The following is a 21956-nucleotide window of genomic DNA, read 5'->3' as shown; positions in this document are numbered from 1 at the left end:
CTTGCCCAAATTAGCTGAAAAGGAGGTCTGGGAAAGCCCCTGCCTCAGTTAATTCCACAGCCAGGTTATCCCCCTTAATGAGTTTATTGCAGTTCTTGAAAAAAGTTTAAATGGGTAACATTAATAAAGTTGCCCATAGTTATTCCCATATGATTAGTCTCATTATTTAAATGGTGGGGGAGCAAATGACTTAATACATTTATTGTTACTACAGATATCAGCATTTGTGTCACTGGAGAAAGTTTATATCAGCATGTGGCCTAATAAATTGCAGTTCTGGCATAACTTCTTAATAATAAGGCTCTGAGTTACATACCTTCCAACATTTTGGCCATGAAATCTGAGACATTGTGACCAAGCAATGTTAGAATGTGATGAAAAAGATGTGGACAGGCAACAAGTTGACAAAAGGTATTAATGAAGAAAAAGATGAAACTCCTAAGCGAAGAAACATAGGAAATATGTAATGAGAGGGAGAAAATCAAATAAATAAATATAAAGCTCTATGTATTTGTGTGAGAGAGCATGCACACAACATGATTTACTATAAATATAGCATAATTCTATAATCAGACTTCTTTTATGACATTTGCTATAAAACACATTTTTGGGTGCATCTACACTGTAAAACTAATGCAATTTGACACCACTTTCACTTATCAAAGGACAACTCCCACAATTCCATAGCTTTCAGCACTGGCAGTGAAAGTGGTGTCAAACTGCACTGATTAAATAACTGGCAAATTTGTCCCATTATTCCAGCTTCTTTGCATGGTATCTTTCTTCTTTATGCTCATCTTAAGAAGTAATTTGTAGTCAAACTGCATATGATGAACTGTTCTAAAATGAGGAAAGGCTCCTAGTAGGTACAGGCTTTTTGCCAGTAGGTTTGCCTAAACCTATTGGGAAGGACAAGATATTCCGCAAAGAGAGAAAATGGAAGTCGGAGAAATGATGACATTTTAAAAGCTATAGAGAACATGATACGGCAGGAAATCATGTTGAAACTGACAGTCAGAGGGTATGGGATTATTTTTTTTCTACACCATTCTTTCCGTACTGTTTAAGAAACAAAAACTTCTTTAAATGTACTAATCTCACAGTGATCTTTGCATCACAAAAACAAAAGATAAATTAAGTCCAATAAATATTTATATGGGAATAAGCAAAAAAAACTCAATGAGATAAGTTTTTCAGTAAATATGCATAGAATTATATTACTTTTGGATGCTAGAGTTTGTTTTTGTTCTTTCCTAAATAATTTATTGTTGCCAGTAAATATTAACATTTAACTATGCACCCCTATTTGCAAGTTTTGCAAGATTTTCCAAACATCAAATGTGACAAAAATAAACATTTTTCTTTTTCTTTTCTTTTCTTTTCTTTTCTTTTGAAGGTATTGATCTCCAACCCAGAATTTTCTTACATATTTTTGCAACTCTTGCTGTTAAGTTAGTATGGCTTAAGAATGATACAAAGTGTTCAAGTTCAACTCTCCAAGTTGAAGAGTTACCCAAATGTCATAAATGAAAGTAAAGGTCTCTATGAAGCAGGTGAGCAATCCCAATTCTCATTGGATTAATTCATAGAGTTAGAGGTGAGATGAAGAATTAGAGTAGATCAGAGGGCTGTGAAAAGTTGTTTGCCATCTGTATAAATATTTAAATACCTATCAACTGAAGAGGGGAAAATATTTCTCCCCTCATTTCACTACATGTTTCTACGACCTCATCAGACATGGTCTTCTCTGTGTCTCCCCCCACATTTCTCTATGTTGCCAAAATGGAGTCCTACGAAGTCCATCACATGGTGCAGAGCAACTTCCAGCAGGACGCAGTTTTGGCAGCATGCCAAAACAGAGCTCAGAGTGCCTTTGGCACAAAGCAGGGAAATGGGAGGAGGCAGATCTGAAGGGAGAAAGGGTGTCAGATGGCAAAGACAGACCTGGGTGGGAGGGAACATAGCTTTCATCCTCTTTCCTCCTGCCCATCTGATGAGGTTCCTAGTGCGTGCCTCTGCTCCTTTAATTACTGGTGACAAAATATAAAGAAATTATGTTCTAATTTGGGGGTCAAAATGCATGGTTTGGTGGGATTGGAAGGTCTTGGGTATTGGAGCAGTGAAATTTTTACTCAGTATTAGATTTTGATCTGAACCAAAGAAGAATTTTAGTGATTTAAAGATTCACCTTTGACTTGAGATGAGACTTTTATGAGTCTGCAAAATTCATTATTGAGACTTGCCCAAGAAAATTTTATTACATCTCTCTCCCATAGATGTTTTACTTTTTTGGTGTAAGGGGAATGAACCGCAGTTGGACAACTACTATCAATTAACTGGCAGGACACCGATTTATCATTGGAAACTGCCAAAATAAATATAACAGACTTCACCAAGTGTTTGAAGAAATATTTTTAGTAAAGCAATAGTTGTAATAGAATATCGTATTGTAGTCAGACAATGGCTACAGATTACAAACACATTTGAACAATGCCAAAGCTATATGAAATATAAATTGCCCCTCAGAAGAACAGAGATATGCACTTTCTCACATTATATTAAATTAATAGTCTTGGCAATAACCCAAGGAAGACAATTTTCTCTCTGTTCATGAAGGTGAAAAGGGTATGTTCTGTGAAAATTGCTTTGGATTTAGCTTTCATTTCTTGGTTTAGAAAATTGTTTTATAGAATTCACAATACCTTGACTCTTGTATTCCTGTAATATAAATATGGGAGAAATATCATTGAGCATTACAAAAAAAAGTAAATCAGAGAAGTGGTTTTTTTTAAAAAAAAAATCCAAATGATAGCAATACATATATCAGAATCAACAGTGATAGCTATAAACATGTGCATATAATCACATTTCCTATGTGTGCAATGGGATCCCAGATTATACATGCATTTTTATAGCACTCATGGTTGTTTCTGATAAATGGCATGCCAGAATTTGAAATAATATAAATAGATAAGCAAAATAGGATCTGTATAACTACCTGCAAGTGAAGTTACATTGTGGAATGAAAATCAGCACTGGGATGAATATAGCAGAGGTTTCAAATTGTATTATTTTTTCCTACCAACAACAGTTTAGTATATATAGCCCTGGTAACTCCCAATAGCCTTCAGTCAGCCCTATCCCAATCACTATGCATGTAAAGATTCCCACACAATTTGGTGGATATTGACCATAGACTTGTGCTAAAGGACTGAGAGTTTCCTAGAGATGATTTCTCTCAAATTTTTACTCATGTTTTTACTCATGTCCAATCTTGTAGGGTTTCTCTCACCACTAACTCCAGCAAATGTGGAAGACTGTCATTTAAGAATGTACTCAGCAGACCCACTCCAGTTGGGATTAACAACTCTATTTAAGATGTTATTTCCTTTAGTGAATACCCTTTAGAATGTTACACAAATGCATACATATGTGAAGAGGACTATGCAGTTGTGATAACAAAATCAACCTCTGTACATGGCATTCATTGACCTTGCAAAGGCATTTGATACAGTGAATCACAATGCTCTCTGGACCATCCTCTTAAAAATCAGATGTGAACATCCTGTGGCTCCTCCATGATGACATGACGGCAACAGTCTGGGACAGCAATGGCTCCCAAAGTGACCCATTTAAGGTAGAATCAGGTATCAAACAGGGATGGGAAGCTTCCCACTGGTGTAGAAATCACCTATCGGACAGATGGCAAACTATTTAAGTTCAGCAGGCTGAAAGCCAAAACCAAGGTCACAACAATATCTGTTATAGAACTGCAATACACCGGTGATAATGTCTGCGCTCATTCAAAAGACAACCTACAAGCCACTCTAAACACCTTTGCAGAAGCATACAAAAAGCTTGGCCTGTCAAAGAACATCAATTAAAAAAGTGCTCTTTCAGCAGGCACCAACCAATCCCTCTGCAATGACAGAAATTCATCTTAATGGTGTAACATTAGAAAATGTTGACCATTTCCACTACCTCAGCACCCACCTCTCTACAAAAATCAATATTGACACCAAAATACAACCCCATCTGAGCTCTGCAAGTGCAGCATTTTTTCAAATGAAGCAGAGGGTGTTTGAGGATTGGGATATTTGTAGGGATACTAAGATGCTCTTTTACAAAGCTATTGTCCTCCCAAACCTGTTATATGCCTGTGAAACATGGACCATCTACAAACATCACTCTCAACTTCTGGAACAATTCCAACAGTGTTTCGTCCAGAAAATCCTGCCAATCTCTTGGGAAGATGGGTGGACAAATGTTAGAATTCTGGAAAAAGCAAAAACCAACAGCATTGAAAGCGATGATCCTTCGCCATCGACTTCAATGGACTGGTCACATTATCTGAATGCCCAATCACCATCTTCCAAAGCAATTACTCTACTCTCAACTCAGCAATAGAGATTTAAAGATGGGCTTAAAGCTAACCTTAAAAACTGGCATAGACACCAAGAACTGGGAAGCCCTGGCCCTAGAGCAATCTAACTGGAGCTCAACTGTTACCAACCATGCTGTAGACTTCGAAAAGGCACAAATGGAGAGCAAAAGGGAGTAACATGTCAAGAGTAAGGCGCATCAAGCCAACCCTTGTTGGGACTACCTTTCATCTGGAAATTGATGTATGTCCTCACCTTGAAAGAATTTCCAGATCCAGAATAGTTCTCTACAGCCACCTATGGACCCACCATTTGGTAGGCAATCAATCATATTCTGCCATGAGTGATAGCCTTAGCCTATGGGACCGTGTCTTTCCTTATCTTTCTGAGAACAATAGTCAACAGATTGTCAGGTCACTAGGATAAAAAAAAATCCCCTCTCACAGACTGCCCTTAGAATCTACATTGAATCTATTTGTGCATGATCATGTTCCAAATTTATCATTGAAGTGACATTTGGTCTTCATAATGTAATTAAAATTATATTAAACAAACATTTCTTCATGTGTCATGAAGCAATAGTATTCTTAACAAGAAATCGTAGTACTTTTAATATAAATTACTCATAAGATCATGTGCCAAATACAAAAACATTACTTTATATTGTTTAGTAGTATATTCATTCCCAATAGGGCTATTATTCAATTATTTTCCAAAGAAGTGAACATCTCATTCTGTCATGAGAGTGTCCAACCATTTCAACCTAATTAGTATGAGCAGTAGGCACATTAACTAGAAAAAAGTTGTCCAAAATTTCTAATATAGCCATTCTACAAAATCATTGTCTTTTCTGATGAAATTCGCTCTTCTTTCTCTCCCCCTCTCTCTCTCCCTCCCCCCTCTCTCTCTTTATCTCTCTCTGAAGCCACCTTTCCTACCATACAGAATACACAATCTCTACTTTATCTGAAAACTACTTTGAGGCTCAAACTAGCTATCAGTACAGTGATCATAAATACCCTAATTTGGGAGGTAAATATTTTGAACTGCTGAGCACACAGCATACCAGGATGTAAATCCTTGCTTGGTCATGAAAACCCAGTGGATTATTTTGGGCTAGCCACACTCCCCCAGTTTCAGAGTAGGGCCATCGGACACCTCATTTAAACAAATACTGCCAAGAAAATCCTGTAATGGGATCTTCACAAGTCTCAAACAGGTTGAAGGCACACAACGCTAGAAGTGTGCTTCATAGTTTCCATATATACTCATTTATAAGTTGACCTCATATATAAGTGAAGGGCAGGTTTTGGGGCCAAAATTATGGATTTTGAAATGATCCGTAACTATTGAAAGGGTTATTTCATAGAGAAGGGAAAGCACAAATAGGGTTGTTGTGTGTTTTCCAGGCTGTATGGCCATATTCTAGAGGTATTCTCTCCTGACATTTTGCCCACATATATGGCAGGCATCCTCAGAGGTTGTGAGATGGCTATATTGTAGAATGGCTATATTAGAAATACCTCACAACCTCTGAGGATGCCTGCCATAGATGTGGGTGAAACATCAGGAGAGAATACTTCTGGAACATGGCCATACAGCCCGGAAAACACACAATTACCCTGTGATCCCGGCCATGAAAGCCTTTAACAACACAAAGCACAAATACTGTCTCAAAAAGTTGTACCTGGCCACCACCACCATTTCCCTGCCTAGGCCTTCAAAAAGGCCAGAAGTGGCATCATAGTGGAGAGAGTAGAAGGGGTTGATACTTCTTTTAGGTACTCACAGGGTGGATTAAGCTCTCACCCTTTGCCACTCTACTTAGCGAAGAGATAGTTCTTTTTTTTTCTTTTTCTTTTTTGTATGTATAATGGTTAACATTGACCTATAGATAAGACAACCCAGGACTTTTTGGTTGATTTTTGCTTAAATTTCTAGACTTATACATGAGTTTATCCTACCTATATTGAAATCCCTTTGTACATAATGGCCACATAGTTCTAGTTGGATACTAGAGATGTTTACAAGAAAGGGAATGACAGTAGCCTAGATTTTGCTCTAGTACTGTTTCCATTGTTCTGTAAACATGGAGGACAAACTCCTACAGAGAGGCATCTCCTCTGCCTATGGAGACTGCCCATACAATTTGCAACCCTGAAAATGTCTTTGAGTTACAACAAAGATGTAGTAAATGAAAAAAGCACTTTATTGCCTTCTGTTGGTCTTCAGTTCAGGCCCAGCTTGCTTTTAGATTTTAAAAGACAGTATAGGGAAGTGTTATAAGAACTATGCTTAACATGTAGTTGGTGAGTAAGTGGTAGCACATGGCTGTTTTTAAATTCTCCACTAGTAACAATACTCCAAATCAGTAGAAAAGAAAGAAAATGTGATTTTCCCTTGGCTCTTGATCTAATTGCTGCATCATTAACTGCTGACTGCTCTGCAGGAGTCTGAACTGTTCAAAAGATTTAGACCACTATCACTTCCTGTTAGCAGAAACTCCTAAAGAATTAGCCAAAAGGGTCTTTCTTAAAATATGGGCAGATACTATTTAGTGATTGCAAAAGCCTCAGTTTTTTCCACTCATTCGTTGGGCTGTGAATGGTATGGAGATTGTACAGCACAGCAGTAGATTTGGAACAAACTAAAGAACATACTGTGTTTTAAAAATAATTGCATGATTAGTATATACAATTCAGTGCAACAAGTTGTGCTGATGGCCATTGGCTGATTGTAGCTTTTAAAAAAGGTTCTGTTGGGAAAATGATGGCATGATTTTTTCCCCCACAAGTAACATATTTTTATTACAAATGGAGAATGTATGCAAAGACAGTTATTCCATTAATTCTCTGTTTGTAGTAAGCATTGTTTCAACTTTTTAAAGAACTTTTCAAAACTTATAAGCAGGGTGGAAAAAACTGGAAATTAAAATACAGAATTTGAGAATAAAATATGGAAATGTAGGTAAAAACCATCCATGTAAGCAGCGCTGAATGTGTAGCTTTGAACCCCTATAGGCCGCTCTAGTTTCTGGTAGAGAAGACAGTTCTGGAAAATCTGCCAACTTCAATATTCATTGAGTTCTCCTTTTTCCAGTGCTGTCCACACTATGCTGATTCCACACATCTATGATTATATTTACTCTTTATGAAAATATGTACATACTTTATGCATTTTTTTAAAAAAAATGTTTGAATCTTGAAATATGAATTTCAAGAAAAAACTGTGTACCAGTTTGCACATAGCCCAACTTTAAATATTTTTTCCTGTCCAACAACAACAACAACAAACAACAACAACAGTAATAATAATACTTTATTTTTGTATCCTGCTACCATCTCCCCGAAGGGACTCGGGGCAGCTAACATGGGGACAAGCCCAAAAGAAAACAAGATATAGACATATTAAAATATAAAAGAAAACAAGAAAATAATAATAACAATATAACAATCAAACATTCTACCAACATTCCATTTTCCATTCTTGAGTTGAGAATATAGTAACTGCTTTGGGAGATGGTGACTGAGCATTCAGACAATGTGGTCAATCCAGAAAAGTTGTTGATGAAGGATCAAGCCTTTAATGCCGGTGGTCTTTGCTTCTTCAAGCACACTGACATTTGTCTGCCTGTTTTCCCAAGATATTTGCAGGATTTTTTTGAGGCAATGCGGCTGCAGTTGTTCCAGGAGTTGAGTGTAATGTCTGTAGATAGTCTATATAATAGACATATAACAGAGTTGGGAGGGGGGGGGGGCAATAGCTTTATAAGCAAGTATCTTGGTATTCCTACAAATGTCCCGATCCTCAAACATCTCTGCTTCATTCAAAAAAAATGCTGCTCTCGCAGATCTCAGACGGTGCTGTGTTATATCATGATTTGTGTACCTCATGTTGCCATTTCAGAATGACCCCCCCCCCCCATTCTTGTAGATGGGCCAACTGTGCAACTTTATTTATTTAAACATTGTTAGTCCAACCCACAGGATCTCAAGGCAGTGAACAATATAAATAATACATTATTTTAAAACCCATGCATAATCATGTATTATTGGCTTCCAGAAGATCATTAGTGGTTTAACAAGCCAAATACAGAAAGGCAAATGATGTGCACCTATCTCTTTTAATATTGGTACTAGATTTTGAAAAACAGTGTTCATGAAGCTTTGAGTCAAAGAAATCTCTTAAGGAACACGTTGCTTATACAAACATTTCTTAAGCCATAATCTTCAGATAATATACTTAGAACTGATTTCAGAGAAATGCTGAAAATAATTTTTATTTAGGAATTGACAGAAGTAGCTGCAGAACCGAGTATTATAAGGGCTCAGAAGTATGACATTTAGGGCTTTATGAATGTAGGAATAAAGCTAAAAGCAAAAAGACTATTTCAAACATCCAACTTGTCCTTGCTTCTGTGATTACTTGTCTTGAATTCATGGGCCCCACGTATTTCACTAAATGTTGTTCTTCCCTTCGTGCATTTGGCATTTCATTATTCAAGAACTGGATTTGGAATACTTCATTGGCTCATTGCTTCACTTTCATTATGAGACACAGCAGGTTACAGTAACCAGAACATTACTGATAAGGTTTTGAAAAAGAAATCTGAGATAATGAACTCCTGATTCTGAACTACTAGAATCAGACATCTGCTTCTTCAAATTTTGCAACACCCACACATACTTTCTTGCTACAAAAGAAGCTCATTTCATCCAGAGCTGGTAGGAATTGCAAAGTATAATTTTCTGGTAAATTGCCTTATTGGTGGCTAATCATGGAATAATGAAACCAGACATAGAAAACTGAGTTAAATATGGGTTACTTTGTTTCACTTATTTCCTATTTAAGTAGAATGAACCTGAAAGGAACAAGAGTGTGGAGCTACGTGATGCAGAATCAGCTGAGGACAAGTGTCTACCCTGAGACAACCCAACAGCCTTCCCTTGAGTGGATCAACAGTGCAATAATTGGGTTGGTCCCCAACTGTCATTTACTGGAGTGTAAAACTTGGGCACTTCCAGCCAAGTCATAAGACTTTATAAATTACAGCAAAATGCCAAGTTCTGCCTCCTTCTCAACCTTTTAGGTCCCAGGACCTGTGGAGGCTGTTCCAGACCTGTACCCTATACTAAAAAAAATAAATAAATACCAAGGTAGCCACAAAGCTCTTAACCCCACTCCCTCTCCCACCTACCAATTTATAGCCTCTTCCCAGACACAACCTAGAACTAATTGTCAAAGTCCCCCAGATAGAGGGCAAGAGAGTGGACCACACTGTAGTAATTCTAATAGACATGTAAGAGGGCAGCCAAGCGTGACATCACTTCAGATTACATATGGATCACATGCCACTTTGGGTTCCCTGAACCACAAACAAAGCCAACTGGTCTCTGACCATGGGGACCATCAAAATGTAATGTGAAATGTGCCTTAAAATTGTCAAGGTTTCTGTGAGGTTGGCATAAATATCAAGAAATGGCAGGCTTTGCTCTCCTCCCCTAAAATGTTTTATGGACAAGAGAATTAACATGTTACACAAACAAGAAAGTTTTGCATGAGAACCTCAAGGGAGGCTGCTTAGTTGCCCTAACCAAAGTCTTACTTGACAAATTAGACCAGTCACTGATCTCTGTGCAACTGAAGAAGACTTCTATCGAATTTACACAGTATCAAGGTAGAAAAGTCATGGAGTGCTAGAGCCGGGGATGGGAGCAATAACTTAGGTGTGTGGTATGAGAAGGCAGGACCAGCAGTTCGGTAATAAGATAGAAGCTCAGGTTTTGTCAGTAATCAAGCATACATTTGTGCAGTTTTGTGTCAGTTTTAGCTGGCCCTTGGGACATGAGTTCTAGCTAGGGCAGCACATTTGTTAGTCACATCCTGTTTAGATGACTGTCATGAACTTTTCAGCTGACTGCTTTTTAAAAAGTTCAGATCCAAAGAGCTGTAGCCAAATTGTTAACTAGGGCTGGCTCCAAGGAGTACAGCTCAACTGTTGTAACAATTCAACTGGATGTCATTCCATTTCAGGCTACTCCAGAGTCTAGGATGTGGAACAATGGATTCATGCTACAGAGATTTCACCTAAACATTAGGAAGACCTTTCTGATGGTAAGAATTTCTGACAGTGGAATATGCTGCCTGAGAGTGGGTGGAATCTCTTTCCTTTGAGGTTTTTAAACTGGAGCTTCATGACAATCTCTCAGGAGTGTTCTGAGTGTGCATTTCTGTATGGCAGGCAGGCATTTGACTTGATGGCCCTTGTAATATCTTCCAGGTTCTATGGATTTATTTCGTATTATTTGTCACCAACAAAACTACCCATACTCCAGGTCATCTAAGTAAAATGTAAGAGTATCTGATGAAGTGGAAACATACCAAACTTACAGTTGTTAGCTCAACATATAGTAAGATATTAATAATTCCCAAGCAAGTTGCTCAGGCCTAAGTTTTGACAGCTGGCTTTGTCAGATGGTTGTGATGGATTCAAGTCTTGTTGAAGGTGACTTCAAGGAACATTGTTTCACATTTGTGTCTCATTAGGGCAGACAATCTGTTCATGGAACGATGGCAATGGAAAGTTGACAAAATGATTTTGGCTCATCTGTCTTGGTTGGCAGAATTCACAGGGATATTTCCATATAACTCAAGCTCTTTTGCACTTTGATTCTTTGCAGTTGTTTGCCCATGAGTTTTCCTCTCTTTTAGAGTGAGAAGAATAACAATGAGGCAGAGACTTTATGGTTCCAGATGTTTATGTTATTGAAATAAACTGTCAATGTCTTTGCTTTCCTGTGTACCTCATCCACATCTGGGCCTTAGTATTTGGTCAAGCACTTTGCTCAGGCAATTTTTTATAAATTGCAGCATGCATTAGGACTAGTGAACCAAAGCAGATTCAAGGCTGATCAGGTTGATAGAAGCCATTGAGTGAAAAAAGATTTCGTGATTATTGTATGCTTCAGGTGTTTGTAAGAGAGAAAAGCATACAGTCTCATCATCGCCATTTTTAAGTAAGTGTGTGTTGGATCCCCTAAACATTCAAGTTGCAGAGAGAGACTCCTTTCCTTATGTCCGTGGAATTACACTTAAAAATGTACCTGTTCTGACTTACAAGCAGATTCAACTTAAGAACAAACCTACAGAACTCATCTTGTTCGTAACTTGAGGGCTGCCTGTAATTGCAGTGATTCTGCATGCAAGTTACCACTGTATTCCTAGGTAGAGAGATCCATTCCTTTGAATCCCCACTGTTGCTACAGATCACAGAAGAAATGGTAGCACAAGAACAACCAAAATGCATAGTTCCTAAGTTCAGAAGTAAGGAAAATGAACTCCCAAAATCATTTTAGGTTTTCTAGAAACCCTGCCTATCCCAAAACTTTCAAAGGTTTGAAAAAATGACCAGAAATGGCATCCCATATCCAGGGCCAGCCGGAGATATTTTTTGATGTGAAGCGGGGGTGCTGAAAAGCGCCCCCGCCACCGGCCCCGCCTCCCGTGCCCTGGCCCCGCCCAGCGTGCCCTGGCCCCACCTCCCACGCTGCGTGGGAGGCGGGGCCAGGGCGAATAGTGAGGGGGGCGGGGCCAGAGTTGGCCCCGCCCCCGCCCAGCGTGCCCTGGCCCCGCCTCCCACGCAGCGTGGGAGGCGGGGCCAGGGCACGCTGGGCGGGGGGGCGGGGCCAGAGCTGGCCCCGCCTCCCACGCTACTCCCGCTCGCCCGTCTGGCCTTTTCTAGCAGGCCAGACTTCAGCGGAGGTCCCTCCAGGCCGCAATCGCAATCGCGGCCTGGAGGGACCTCCGCTGAAGTCTGGCCTGCTAGAAAAGGCCAGACGGGCGAGCGGGAGTAGTGTGGGAGGCGGGGCCAGCTCTGGCCCCGCCCCCTGCCCAGCGTGCCCTGGCCCCGCCTCCCACGTTGCGTGGGAGGCAGGGCCAAGGCACGCTGGGCGGGGGGGAGCGGCGTCAGAGCTGGCTCCGCCTCCCACGCTACTCCCGCTCGCCCGTCTGGCCTTTTCTAGCAGGCCAGACTGCAGCGATTGCGGCCTGCAGGGACCTCCGCTGAAGTCTGGCCTGCTAGAAAAGACCAGACGGGCCAGGGCGCACTGGGCGGGAGGCGGGGCACCGTCAGGGCGGTGCCCCGCCTCCCGCCCAGCCTGACGCCGCCCCCCCGGGCCTGCGCCCGAGGCGGCGGCGTCAGGTGCCTCAATAGTGGGGCCGGCCCTGCCCATATCATCAAGTTTGTTGGATAATTGGACTATGAGATTACATGATTTTAATTGATTTTAATTGTGAAATGTTTTAGCGGTTGTTTTAGTTAGTGTATATGTTTTATTTGCTGGATACATGTTGTATGGCATTGAATTGTGTCTTTATGTGCATCGCTCTGAGTCCCCTTCGAAGTGAGAAGGGCAGGATACAAATATGGCAAATAATAAATAAAATAATTTGACATGTTTTAAATTCTTTGTCCCATTTTAGGTCCTATTTTTTAAAACAGGAATTCAACCAGAACTCAACTACCATGTTTCCTGTTCTTAAAAGATATCTCTGGGGCCCAAAGACATGACAACACTGCAGGGAAACACATAATTCCCAGGATCACTTTTGACTTAATTTTTTTAAAATGGTTTTAAAAGCTCAGATGTCATGAAGAGTGGCAATCAGATGTAGTCCCCCCCCCCAAAGTGCCAATGCTGTAGCTAAATCTACCCCACTGATATTCATTGTTTGCTGAGCAAATCAAGAGGCAGTCCACCAGTTTTTATATTATAAAATTATTTAGATGCGTATAAAACTTAAGTGCCAGTTTCAAGACATTGGAAACCATTTGTTAGCTGCAGCTTACCAATAAATCTTTTGGCATCTTTATAAAGCAGTAATATCTTCATATTAGATCATCAGTATGGATAATTACCATTATATGATGGTAATAAAAAAAACTTAGATGCTAGGCGTTTTGTTTACAAAAAGCAAAACAAACATATTTAAGGTTTTGCTACCTCTTGGGGGAAATTAATAGAGTCCCTAAGACAAAATCCACCTCTTGCGTTCTCATAACTGCTGTGCAAACTAAAAAATCATTTTCATTAAACAGCTGCACTAATCAGATAGAACCCAGGGGAGGTAACTTCTATGGAGATGAGGAAACTCTTTCTCTTTCTTTCCACATTACTCTTTCATGGGGGATATGTCAGTGACTGTACAGTGTGAACTACCATAGCACAGTATCTGTTCTGAAGGGATCACTGCCATCTCAAAGGTATGTTAGCATTTTTTCTCAGGAGCATACCATAGAGAAACCTTTCTGTTAATCTATATCTTTCTTTCCTCAGTAAATATTCCCCAAATAGTCAACTATGCAGGAGTCTTCTATGAAAACAAGACAAGGTGTTTGATTAGAGCTTGCTAACCTTTGAGAATAGTTCTATGCACCCATCCACCTGCTTCACAGAACACTGAGATCACATTTAGAATCTCAATTTACAGAAGTATGGATTATTGCAGCATTATGGGAATGCTTTCCATGTGAGAATGAACCATCACAATTAAATGATGCACAGGTAGAATTTTCCAGTTAGTTCTCATCAACCTCACAATACTTTATGATAGATTCATAATGCTAAATTATCAGTTGGGTTTATCTCACCTATGTGTGCCATTTTCCTTCCCTTAAACAGCTTTTCCTGTTCCTTTGTTCATATCACACACACATTTTAGGTTTGTCAGCAGAGACTTTATGTTTCTGAGTATTCTTCAAAGGCAGCCCACATAGAGCATGTTAAAACAATCCAGAAAGGATATAATTAAGGCTTGTACCATCATGGCCAGATCTGGTTTCTCAATGAATGGGCGCAGTTGGCACACAAGTTTTAATTGTGCAAAGGCCACAGCAGATACTGTATCTGTTCTTCCAGGTTCAGCTCTGAGTCCAAGCGGACCCCCAAACTGTGGACCTGTGTCTTCAGAGAACACAGGCTGGATCGCTATTTCCTGATCGGCCTCCAGACTGACCAGAAGCACCTCTGACTTGTCTGTATGAAGTTTCAATTTGTTTGCCCTCATCCAGTCCATTACTGATGACAGACACTGTAGAATTAATGCAGTTTGTCACCATTTGAACTACCATGGCTCAATGCTATGGAATCATGAGGACTGTATTTTACAAGGTCCTCATCTTTCTCTGTCAAGTAGTCCTAGTGGCTTATAAAACTACAACCCTCATGATTCCATAACATTGAGCCATGGCAGTTAAAGTGGTGCCAAACTACATTAATTATTTCATGTAGATGCACCTTAAGAAAGTGAAAAGTCATTTATATTCCATTGATTCAGTGGTTCTACTCTCCTTGGAAGTAACATTTTTGTCCTTCATCCAAGGATATGAGGAACTATCACCAATGATGCTCTATTGACTTAATGAAAAACTCACTGCACAACATTTAAAAATAAAACAACTAATATAATCTTGCTTTAAATCCCATTCCTATTTATGAACCATTTACAAAAGTAATCGCCCTCCCCCTCATGAGCATTGGGTATAAACTAACGCATTTAAACTCAATGCCTCCTGAAAGGGTTTTGAAATTTGTTTCTGCATTGTGGTCATAGGGAAATTTAAAATCTTGGTTATACAGTAGCTCTGCCTACGTATTTCCATTGCCAAATACATCTTTGTCTAGTGGGATTTCACTGTGATTACTTTAATCTGTACTTAATAGCTACTGGCCCAGGGCACATTCAGTCTTACAGTTAAATGTACCTTTTCAAGATAACAAAGCTAAATCCATTTTCTGAGATCTGTAATGGAAAGCTGCCCAAATGAATTCTTAAAGAGAGATAAAGTGACAATGGCCAATTGTTCTCAGCCTTTGAGATTTCTTTAACCAACCAAGAATTAACATTATCTCTTTATGTCTTAGATGCAAAGTCAGTGGCAATCAAAGTATAGATTCCAGCTCCCTCAACAGAGTTTGGAGAAGCAATATGGATGATACTTTAACTCAGAACCAAAATATTTAAAAAATTGCCTTCCAGAGCATAAGATAAGAAAAACCTGCCTAGGTGGGAGTATTTTCCCTTGATATATCATTGTGGTGCCTTGAATTTAGATATCCTTATAGCATATTGAGCCAAAATAAGTCAATGCAGAACTCCGGAACAGCACATTACAAACAACAATATACCCTACAATGCATTTGTTACTTCTGAAGGTAATAAGGTTGTTCCCACATTAATAAAGCTCAATAACCTCAGGGCCAGACTTTAGCACAGCAGATTAAACCACCAGCTGCAGTAAATTGTGTCAATCAAAAGGTTGACAGTTTGAAGCCCAATCAGGATGAGCTCCTGGCTTTTAGGCCAGCTTCCACCTACCTAGCAGTTCAAAAGCAAAACGTGAGGAGATACAAGGGCTGAGTGAAAAGTAAAGCCTCCACCTTCGTAACTCCTCAACAGATGGCAGTACTGGTATGCGGCAGGTACTGGCTTGTTAAGTTGACTCTCCTCTACAGTTACATTTGGCAGGAAGCTTTAGCATTGAATGGTTGTGCTGTTAAAGTGCGAAGTATGGAATCCTGCACGGTCAGTCAAATTGACTTAAGCAATATGCAGTCATTTAATTCTTGACAGCAGAAGGTGTCACCCCAAAGGAGATTCATCAGAGAATGCAAGCTGTTTATAGTGATTGTGTTGATTGTTGGGTGAGTAAGTTTAAAGAGGTTGAGGTGGGAACATCTGACTTGTGTGACAAACAAAGAGTTGGACGTCCTGTGACAGCAACCACCGAGTTTCACAAGCAAAAGGTTGACAGATTGATTCAGGACAATCGTCATATCACTTAGAGAGAAATTTCAAATATAATCTGCTTTTCAGAAGAATGGGTGGGTCACATTATTGCTTTGCTTGGCTATCGGAAGTTCTGTGCACAATGGGTACTGTGAGATGCTGGTTGCAGAAACAGAGTGTTGACTTCTTCCTTGACGGCTTCAGAAAACATGTTCAGCGTTGGCAGAAATGTATCCAATTGTCTGGTGATTATGTGGAAAAGTGAATAGTGGTAGTTAAAAAGCACATTCTAAGGATTGTTTCTGTATTTGATTTATTAAAATATTCCCATCCAAACCCAAATAACGGAGGTGAGGGCATTACTTTTCATTCAGCCCTCGTAAATAGGTACTGCTTAAAAGTGGGGAGGTGTTTTAAGGCACCTATAACGAAATGCCAGAAAAATGCCAGTGATTCTATCAAGGAGGAAGTTTACAAACAAAGCTCTTTGACAACAGATATCAACCAACAGCATCCCCTGTGGCCGGAACCAAACACAAGCCTCCAAGATGCCAAAGATGGGAAAAGCTATATATACCTCTATCTATGTATAATTGTCTGTCTTATCAGTGTATAAATGGCATTGTATGTTTGACGCATATGTATATTTTATGATCCGTCCTGAGTCCCCTTTGGGGTGAAAAGGGTGAAATATAAATACTGCTAATAAATAAATATTGCAGCTAGATTTTTAGTGCAATGAATACCTTATCAATTAATCAATTAACTAGCAAACAGATAAATGGTATAATTATGTCTTTAATATGCACTCTCGAATAATAATAATACATTATAATATATAAATATATTTATGTCTTTATTTTTTTTAAAAGATGACTTTTTATAACTATTATCCAAAGGGTTTGCTTGCTGTTTTCTTGTCAGAATAACGCTGATTCCCGTCTTTAAATTCCAGCACTGTGAGGTAACCATCATGCATTAAATTAAAAAAAAGTCCATTAGGCAAGAAAATATCATGCAAATACTCCCAGAAGATTAAGATCTTCCCTTTTAGTCTATATTAGATTGAATCTTCTTTAAAAAAAAAAAAACATGCACATGGGGATTGATGAATGCTCTGCTTCCCCAGAATATTTTACTGCTGGCTTGGAACTTCAGATTTATTGTACTGCTCAGAATTGTTAGTTTTAGCGAATGTGGTAGCACTTTCAACAAAAGTTGTTTGCTTAGCTCAGCTGAGAGAGCAGGGCTTAAATCACTCCTGGCAGCTACACTAAGAGCTCTTACCATGAAGTAGAGTCCAGCAACACCCTCAGGCTTCAGATTTTGGATGACACAAAAGGACAGCAAAAATGTTATTTGGTGAATTTGTTATTATTGTATTTTGCCATGTGGTAGGAAAGTGTACTTAATGCAATTTTCTGTACCATGCATGCAATTAAAGCTTTGGGCACCATGATCCTGAAGCTCTGTCTCATGTGGCAAAACAATCTTGGGCTAAACTCAGTTACTGCAATGCTTCAGTGAGAGGGGAATCCAGAAGGATTAATGAAAGAAGTTGCAGATCTGTTTTGGTACTTTCTTAGGGCGTATCCACACTCTATATATCAATACCATTGTAACTGTCACAGCTCACCCTTACAGAATCTTGCCCCACAAATCAAGATGCAAAGCAATTCAAGTTATAATAAAGAAGGTTCCGACTAAACATTAGAAAAAACATTCTGATTGTAAATGTTGTTTAGCAGTGAAAAGGATAGCTTGGAGGGTGACAGACTTTATTTCACTGGAGTAGTTTAAGTAGAGTTTGTATGGAAATATATTGGGTATCTTTAGCTATGAATCCCTGAACTGGTAATGGATTGAACTCTTGTGATGACTTCTGCCTTTACAATTCTATGGCTATTTTAACAACTCTAGTGAACTAGCATCACTAGATCTTTCTTTCTTTCTTTCTTTCTTTCTTTCTTTCTTTCTTTCTTTCTTTCTTTCTTTCTTTCTTTCTTTTTCTTTCTTTCTGCAACTGAAAGGCGAGTAGCAAATAGGATAGAGAAGGGTGGCTTAACTTTCTCTCAGTGACATTTTGTCTCTCAAAAGTTTTTATTTAATTCCACTACTGAAAAGAGAGACTTCTATTATGCCTACAAAAAGTGATGCTAACAGTGTGTGCAAATGTCAGAAGACAGGTATGAGGGAAAGGATCAAGCTCTTCCTAGAAAGTCACTTTATTGAACCAATCACATCATGGTTAAATTATTAAAGCATTGTTGGGATATCAACAGATGAACTTATCATATCACACATAAATTTGACCAGAATGTAGTAGTTGTGAGTTAAGCTGCAGTCTAATACACACTTGCTTGGGTACTCAATGGAACTTACTTTTGAATATGTATCTGAAGATATGCAGATAATTGTGCAGTCCATAGACTATGTTATAAGTATATTTCATTTTGCTAGACTTACTATAGATTAAATGTTTATAGATAGCAGTTTCAGTAAAATTCATGAGCTTCTCATACACATCATGCCTTACCTTACAGAGGCCTCTTCAGGCGAAGAAAAGGAGTGATGCCAGAAGCAGAAGTGAATGGTAACCATATTATGTCAGAAGCAGAGCATGGTTTATCACAGGCAGCACTTGCAGAACTGGAGGACAAAATGGAGTCCTGACACGCCGTCATGCATTGACCATTCAAATGCCATGAACAGAAATGGCAAAAACACTCGTCTCTGCTTTATGTAAACTCTGCCCAGTTAAGAGGTCAGCTGGAGTAAATTATTGCTGGTTATAAATTAACTCAACCAAAGCTTTCTGGTGCTGTGTAAAGTAGGAGTAGATACAATGCTTCTTGGTGACCTGGTTGTATCCCCTGGGTTATTTGTATCTCTGACCTTCATTTCTCTGACAATTTCCTTCCTGGTTTTTGTTTGGGATGATATGCTTAATTTGATTTATGACTGCTTGGATTATGCATCTGCTTCCATGAACTGGCCAAGGTTTGCCTTGGTTGACTGCTATGGGCTGGAGATATATTCTCCAGAGTGCATGCTTGTTTTAAAACAGCAATGAATGTGTATCTATGCATGCATTATTAGTTATTACATCTTCCAGCCAATTCAAGGAATTTTATATGAATCATTTATTTCCTCCTTTAGCCTCACTTAAAAAAAACCTATGAGGCAGGATGAACAACATCCAAGATCTTCCAGTTCAAACTTCTAGTTCAATCACTTTTAACCACTGAGTACTTGTATGTTTAAATATATACCTTGACTTAAGAGTTTGATTTGTTCTGTGACTGAGCTCTTAACTCAAAATGCTCTTATGTCGAAGCAAATTTCCCATTGAAATGCTATTAATCCATTCTGCCCACCACCACCACCACCAACCCCCATTTGGTTACGTGTCTAAATAAGAAAATGTACTTGATAAATAACAAACAACATACGTTCACTGCTGGAAATACCAACCTTCCAAGCCTTCACTATTTATCTGTTAATGTATATATTTGCTAACCTAGATTGTATGTATATATTGATTTGCCAGTTTGACTGACCTCTTTGGTGTGGGAGTGATTGTACTGAGCATGTTCAGACTCAAGACTCCATTTTGTTATCAGTATGTGTTTAGACTTCAATGGAACAAGTTGTTTATGGATTTTAATGCTATCAGTCTGCTTTAGACCTCAGTGGAGGTGGATGCATGTATGCTTTTGGACTTCAATAGAGATGTATGATTTTGGACTTCAGTGAGTACAACTATACTTTGGACTATGGACTATTGATTAAGAATGATACCCTGTGTTCTCAACTTAGAGAAAACACAACCTATCTAACTGAACTTTAATAAGAAATGTACCTGTGTAATGAATTAATACAAGATGTTTGTGAGTAAACAAGATATTTAAAAAAAAAAAAAAGACTTTGTTTTTATCTCTGAGTACTAGGCTTGCTCAAATAATTCGTTTTCCCCGTTACCCGTTATTAATTCGTTATTTTCGTTTGTTTTGAAGCAATATACGGCATTGGTTGTCCACACGTCTGGATATCGCGGTTTCGAACCGCGATTGGCCGTTTTTAGTTATGTCGTCGTTTTTTCTCGTTTTTAAAAAAAGCTTTTGCAAATCACCCAAACTTGTTTAAGTGCACTGGGGCAACCTAGCGTGTTGTTTGCACCTTGTGGCCAATCAGAGAGCACGTTTAACCAGGGGGAGGGGCTGGTAGGACGTCCTGAATGAAAAGAGCGAGCACTGGGAGCCTCGTGGCTCATTCGCACCGGGAATCTGAAGAGGGTTGAAGGGAGATTCTGGGGGCAGGCAGGCAGGCAGGCAGGCAAGATTGCTGCGTCACAGCCTCCTTGGCTGTGTCTGAGCTAGAGCTAGGCTACAGAAGACCTGGAGAAAAGGTTGGGTGGGTGAGTTAGGGAGGTGTGGGTTTGGAAACTGTTGGGTGTTGCTTTTTTAATTTTTTGCAAAGGGCCTGTGGGTGTTTTTTTCCTCACGAGATTGGCGTTTTCCATTTTCCCACCCGGCCAGCAAGTTTTCTGCTGCGCCATTTTTTCTGTTGCGGTGGGCTTTCTTCTTTCTTTTTTAAACGCTAAAGGGTTTTTGGAAACAAGGGAGCCTGGTGATTTGGCCCTTGCCTCATGCAGGGCTGTTTGTCCATGCCAGGGACGCTTTCTGTGAATAAAAAGCCAAGTTTGGCCAAAGGATAGCACCTCCCATTGTCCTTTGTAGAACTAAACCTCCTTTTTGGGAAACAAGGGACCCAGTTTTGCCCTTTGCCTGCTCAAACAGGGCTGTTTGTCCGTGCCAGGGTCGCTGCCTGTGAATCAAAAGCCAACTTTGGCCAAAGGATTGCACCTCCCATTGTCCTTTGTAGAACTAAACCTCCTTTTTGGGAAACAAGGGACCCAGTTTTGCCCTTTGCCTGCTCAAACAGGGCTGTTTGTCCGTGCCAGGGTCGCTTTCTGTGAATCAAAAGCCAACTTTGGCCAAAGGATTGCACCTCCCATTGTCCTTTGTAGAACTAAACCTTCTTTTTGGGAAACAAGGGACCCAGTTTTGCCCTTTGCCTGCTCAAACAGGGCTGTTTGTCTGTGCCAGGGTCGCTTTCTGTGAATCAAAAGCCAACTTTGGCCAAAGGATTGCACCTCCCATTGTCCTTTGTAGAACTAAGCCTCCTTTTTGGGAAACAAGGGACCCAGTTTTTCCCTTTGCCTGCTCAAACAGGGCTGTTTGTCCGTGCCAGGGTCGCTGTCTGTGAATCAAAAGCCAACTTTGGCCAAAGGATTGCACCTCCCATTGTCCTTTGTAGAACTAAACCTCCTTTTTGGGAAACAAGGGACCCAGTTTTGCCCTTTGCCTGCTCAAACAGGGCTGTTTATCCATGCCAGGGTCGCTTTCTGTGAATCAAAAGCCAACTTTGGCCAAAGGATTGCACCTCCCATTATCCTTTGTAGAACTAAACCTCCTTTTTGGGAAACAAGGGACCCAGTTTTGCCCTTTGCCTGCTCAAACAGGGCTGTTTGTCCGTGCCAGGGACGCTGCCTGTGAATCAAAAGCCAACTTTGGCCAAAGGATTGCACCTCCCATTGTCCTTTGTAGAACTAAACCTCCTTTTTGGGAAACAAGGGACCCAGTTTTGCCCTTTGCCTGCTCAAACAGGGCTGTTTGTCCGTGCCAGGGTCGCTGTCTGTGAATCAAAAGCCAACTTTGGCCAAAGGATTGCACCTCCCATTGTCCTTTGTAGAACTAAACCTCCTTTTTGGGAAACAAGGGACCC

General features: G+C 39.8%; 1 long non-coding RNA gene across 1 annotated transcript; it reads left to right on the top strand.

Annotated features, from left to right (window-relative positions):
* The first annotated feature begins 1234 nt into the window (after positions 1–1234).
* LOC134298799 (uncharacterized) lies at positions 1235–20086 on the top strand. Its single transcript, XR_010005882.1, has 3 exons — positions 1235–1553; positions 10416–10496; positions 18713–20086. It is a non-coding gene; the product is annotated as an uncharacterized LOC134298799 (long non-coding RNA).
* Positions 20087–21956: the final 1870 nt, after the last annotated feature.

The sequence above is a fragment of the Anolis carolinensis genome, chromosome 4 (assembly GCF_035594765.1).
Source record: "Anolis carolinensis isolate JA03-04 chromosome 4, rAnoCar3.1.pri, whole genome shotgun sequence".
Lineage (NCBI taxonomy): Eukaryota > Metazoa > Chordata > Lepidosauria > Squamata > Dactyloidae > Anolis > Anolis carolinensis.
Note: the sequence above shows the minus strand (reverse complement) of the source record. Positions and strands in the feature narration are given on the sequence as shown.